The sequence below is a fragment of the Poecilia reticulata genome, linkage group LG5 (assembly GCF_000633615.1).
Source record: "Poecilia reticulata strain Guanapo linkage group LG5, Guppy_female_1.0+MT, whole genome shotgun sequence".
Classification (NCBI taxonomy): Eukaryota; Metazoa; Chordata; class Actinopteri; order Cyprinodontiformes; family Poeciliidae; genus Poecilia; species Poecilia reticulata.
Window position 1 is genome coordinate 6,255,773 of NC_024335.1, and position 5,446 is coordinate 6,261,218.

Below are 5,446 nucleotides of genomic sequence, written 5' to 3' on the forward strand. Positions count from 1 at the left end.
CATTTTTATATCCTTATACAGGAAAGTTTTTTTTATTATTGACATCGGCACTTTGACTTGTATACAGTAAGCAGATAGGTGGAAAACAGTTAGACTACCCAAAATTATGCATAATTGCGGAATGTCAGAATAATAAGGAAAAGATGGATGTTTTGGTATCACTTTATTTCAAAGAGTGTGCAGAAAACCTACGTGACAAAACATGAACAAGAATGTTCTTGACTGTTCGGTAATGGCACTTTCAATTCGAAGTCGCATTAAAAGTTGCATTAAAAGTCCATTAAAAGTGTCAATATTGCGTTAGAAGTTTCATTATTTTCTGAGTGACTGTCATAATCTTTCATGAAGACTCCTTCGTGTTTATACCAGTGTCATGTCATTCTTAAGCAGACCCCTTCAAATAAAATGTTACCAATGTTTTTCCTTTAAATCCATAACGTTGCCATTTCAGGATGGTTAATTTGAGTGACTTTTAGGCTAGTTCACACCAGTGCCCAACCGAATGACCCAATTCCGACGTTTTGTCAAATCGAATATTTTGGGCGTGGTTATTCACGCCCAAAATAACCACTGTTTGAGATTTAAAGCTCAAACAGCTTTTAATCTGTTTGAGATTTAAAGCTCAAACAGTCAGGCTAATAATTTAGGCAATTATGCTATTAGGCTGGCTTGTATGTAATCTCCTGTATAAACTGCAAATGACCTGAAAGTGTCCCGCATGCGCGGTAAAGGACGCAATTACGTCACACATAGAGAGCGTGCTCAGTGTTTGCGGAAGTAAACGTGGATTGCTAACGATGGAGCATAGCTCCCGATTTTTAAGTTGTTGTCCGACCGCAGTTAGCACRTCAACAACTTAATCCTCATTACTGCCCGCCATGATTGTTATTTTTTATTTCCTCTTGTGCGTTTCAGGACGCAGAATAGTGACGTTTGTCGAGTATCAGTGACGTTCAGGACCTGGCCGTCGGATACGCATCGGATATCCTGGCCTGGGTCGCATTCGAAAAAAGAGGCACACTGTCATTAATTATATTTAAGGCAATACCGCAAGCACTTCGCTTTCTTTTGTAGCATAATATAAAAAATAAAGTTAGTAAAAGAGTTGTTGATTGACTGACTCATACTTTGAAAGTGTTACATGCAAGAATTAAAACCGTACTGGTGAAAAAGTGTCTTTATCCACAATGAAACAGTCATATTAAGGCGAAGCCATTTGTCGGATTAAAAGCACCATTAAAAAATAACCTTTAACAGTATAAATAACATGTCTTGCTAACTACGATTTAAAGGGGAAGTATTCAGTGTTTTAAAATCACAGTGCCATTTTATAGTACAATCAACTTTCAGTTGTTGCAAAGAAATTTGACTTTGTTATTTAACACCTTGAAATTGGGCCTGTCTCTTTAAGAAAGCATAGAAGCATCTCGAAGGCGGCGTTCGGTCCTCCCAGGATTTTTGCATAGCTGAATGGTTGCCATGGAGATAAAACATGCACGAAAGAATCAAACCAGCACTGATTCTGCATGATTTTGATGCGGGAACAACAATGTCAGAAGATTTAAAGCTCAAACAGTCGATWTTATATTGCACTGCCTYTTTAATCTCGTATTTGACCCATGGCAGAAAAAGGATATTTTAAAAGGCAATTTTGTAGTCAGAGGAGTTGAAGGTACATCAAGTGGCGAAAGCGGAAGCGCTCAGTGAACACACGCCTCTGAGCTTTCGCAACTGATGAAAAATGATAGTCATGTAATAGTTTAGATGCGATCTATGTTCGAGAGGTTTTAGTTATTCTATTTAGTTCTTCTGCTAAAACTGTCCTTCAGATATCAGAGGGGAACACAACACTGACTTAAAGGGTGCAGTGAAAAATACCTCTAGAGCAGGGGTGCCCAAACTTTGAGAGCAAGATCTACTTTTTCTCTCACCAGCCGCCTGAGATCTACCTCATGACACAAAGACATAAAAATTGCTAATTAAACTCTATTGACTTATTTTATATGTGAATATACATCAGTTATAGCAGAAATAATAAAGTGACAGAAAACCTAATCCAGTTTCTTCCTCAGTGACATTCGGACACTGGGAGCAGCTTACTGGTTTCTGGTTACTGGTCTCTGGTTACTGGTTTCTCAGTCAGAAGCTGGTTGCAAACCTGAGACCATGGTGTCAGTCAGTCATGGTAGATCTGAAATTTGTTTTGATGACCTCAATATGAAAAACTACATACTGATGGGAAGAAACACAAAGCCTAATAAAGGTGAAGGCAAATCTTCTGAAGTCGGGATATAATCAATTTCACATAATTATCGCGGTAGACTTTGTTAAAACGTAATGAAATATATTTGTCCCATTTGATGTTTGTTGTGACGTATGCTCACAAACGAGGTAATCAGTCCAAGTTTGTCACGTTCAGAAACTACAGCAGGTGTAATGAGCCACAGCAAAGGTAAACAAAGGTAAAACAACCCGAAAAGAGATCAACTCAAAACCACTCCTACCTTTTTACCCTCTCTCTCCGTGTGTCGTTTAAGCACACCCTTTGCCGTGGCAACCGCCTGCGCCCCGCAAGCCGAGCAAAGATTACATTAAAAACACAACATTCAGTCCGTTAGGATATCAGGTTTCCAAGCTTGACATTTATTTCTCGATTATTAATAAGCCTCTCATGAACACAGCAGTGGTTGCGTAGCTAATTTAAACTCCTGCTCTGCTGTCAGTCGGTCTTTGAGTCGCCTTTTTATCTTTTTTTTTTGTTAATGGAACCGAAACGCACTGAATTGCACCTTGTTGAAACAATAACTACTGAGATTATCAATTTTAACACGTTTCGTTGACTTTTTATATTTTTAAATGAAGCTACAAACGTTTAGGATCTTAGTGTGACCAGCAGGTGGAAATCTTTTTTAAAAGTAACAAGATGCACCCGAACACAGATTTAGCAGTGCACAATATTTTATTTAACAATTCTTTAAAATATTTCTTTTTAAAAACGAGGCTTCAGGCCTACTACTTGGTCCCTGGAACACACAAGGGGAAAAAAAGGACAAGTTAAATTATTCAAAACATGCAAAAGAAATTAGTAAAACATAACAAAAACAAATTAGTAACTTCAATCACAAAAACAAAACTAAAAGAAAACAATGGAACAAATCGTCATCCACTTCCAAATGCCCTTCTATGGGGCCAGAGGAGTAACGTCCCGCCTACACAGCCGGTCCAATCCGCAACAGGTTTAGTTGAGGGCGGTCCAAACAAACAACGGCAAGACAAGACAAGACAACAGAGTGTCCAAAGCGCTGCAGCTCCAAACAATCAGTTGCCTGAAACAGAAAACCCATTAACGGTGGATCCAGATAAAACAAATCAAAAGCTAGATAGCAGGTAGCTTACCCRGGGGTGGAAACACAGCCCAACCCGGGAGGAAGCGGGTCAGCAGGTGAGGACCAGACGGAAGCCGCACGTCACAGCAACCCCCAGCTGCAACAGGTGTTACGTCAATCCGCGTTTCCCCATCAGATACGGTTCCAGCTGCGTCTGAGCTTTCACGGTGTCCGTAATTCCCCACGCGCGTGCTTTCTCAGTGCTCAGTGTCGCCGTATCTGATGAGGAAACGCGGATTGACATAACACCGGCAACGCCATCAGAGCAACACTGCAGAAACGCACGATAGTTGTGGTACCCAAAAACCAACCATGATCTCTGCCACGGATAGCAAAACTGCCACTTACGATCGCAGACGAGTCGACCAAACTCACAAGCCGACATGTAGCCGCATGTCTCCCAACAGTGGGAGAAACAAAGACTCACGCACCCTGCAGCGGCCCGCCCAACTTTAAAGACATTCGCCTCGCCCACCAATCAACAGTGSCCGGTGCACGGAGTGGGRGAGGGTCGAACACCATCCCACCACATTAGTGAAGTGCTGGTCTCAGGGTCCTGGCGGCGTTCAATTTGTCACCTGCCGAGATCGACTCAAAACCTTTCTGCGATCGACCGGTCGATCGCGATCGACGTATTGGGCACCCCTGGTCTAGAGTTAAGAAGTGTTTGCCACTTTGACTCAGAGTCTGTTTTGGTGGTTAATTTTTAATGAATGTAATGAGGTATAATTATGTTGTAATGTCCACATTAGCAACAAGAGGATGAGGTGAAAGATTAATTTTGTGGAAGCTCCAAAAGATGCAGAAGAGAAACACTGAAAGAAATACCAGCTAAGAAATGTGAAACACCAATAAAGAAATGACTGAGACAATGGAGCATTGATAAAATGTAAAAAATCAGAAATAAAAATCTAGATTATCTCTATAAACCCTGCAGAGTTAATATTTCCCAAGCATGTATTTTGTTTTTCAAGATACGTTCTTAAAAACAAGAATGTATCTCAAATAACACATAATAAAATAATACAAAATAAGGCAAAATGTKCAGAGACTAAATACATTAATACGTCCTAAACTTTTTCACATCKTTTAGTTTTGAAACTCCAGAGTTTAGTACATTTTACTGGGATTTTAAGTCTTTGACCAACACAAACTGTGACATATTCTGAAATGTGAAAAAAGGCATACAAAAATTTCRAAATGTTTTGAAATAAATAATCTGGAAGGTGTGGAAAGCGTATARTAAAAKAATAAAAATATATACTTAGCCACTCTGAGTTTGGATTTTGAGGAACCACATTTATCTACAATTAAATGTGCAAGTCCTTTAGGGTGTATCTACCAAATTTGCTCAACTAAAGACTGAAAATAGTTCAAGCCCAGTCAGACTGGGTGGRGAGCGTCTGCGAAAATCAACTAAAGTTTAGCCAGTTGYATTTAACTGAGCAGCAGTTCTGCCTGCAGACTTTGGGTTTTTGTCAAGTCTTTTGCARGGTTTCTTCCAGGATTTTTCTGCTTTTAGCAGAACAATCACATCATTATCCAAAGGCCTCATAATAAATAATGAAATATTTCCATTTCACATAGCCTAGATGTAACAAAAACAAGGCATGATTGACAGCAGGGAAGTTCTAATTTCCATAAATTGTCATTATTGGTATCAACGGAAAAACATGACAGCAGAGTTAAATACGTGCAAAACAAAACGCATGTTTTACATGCAGTTAAGATTTTATGAGTTTACAGGAAATCAGATGTGTTTTGCATTARAACAATATCTGATTTTCTGAAAGCAGATGTGATTCCTAAGAACAAAGATGAGTCATTTGTTTTAGGTTTAGGTTTCACACAGTTCTGGTAAAACTGAAGAGTCCTCAGCACTGAACTCATTGTTATTCCACCAAACATTGATTTCTGAACTCCTSCTGAGTTAAAACATTAGTATAGTTGTTTCTAAATTAATATGAACTTGTTTTCTTTGCATTATTTGATATCTGAAAGCAACTTGTCAATTTTTTTATTTAAATAAATACTACATTTTTGCTTGGAATTTCAGAGAC

General features: G+C 39.0%; 1 protein-coding gene across 4 annotated transcripts in view; it reads right to left on the bottom strand.

The window, feature by feature from the left end:
* Window positions 1–2,548, bottom strand: part of LOC103464476 (alpha-1,3-galactosyltransferase 2) — a 15,833-nt gene extending 13,285 nt beyond the window's left edge. For 3 of the 4 annotated variants that reach the window (XM_008408602.1, XM_008408605.1, XM_008408606.1), the window contains exon 1: window positions 2,505–2,547. The gene's annotated coding sequence lies outside the window, so the exon portion shown is untranslated. Of the gene's footprint in view, window positions 1–2,504 lie in introns of all 4 variants that reach the window. The other variant, XM_008408603.1, reaches the window with a different exon arrangement.
* Window positions 2,549–5,446: the final 2,898 nt, after the last annotated feature.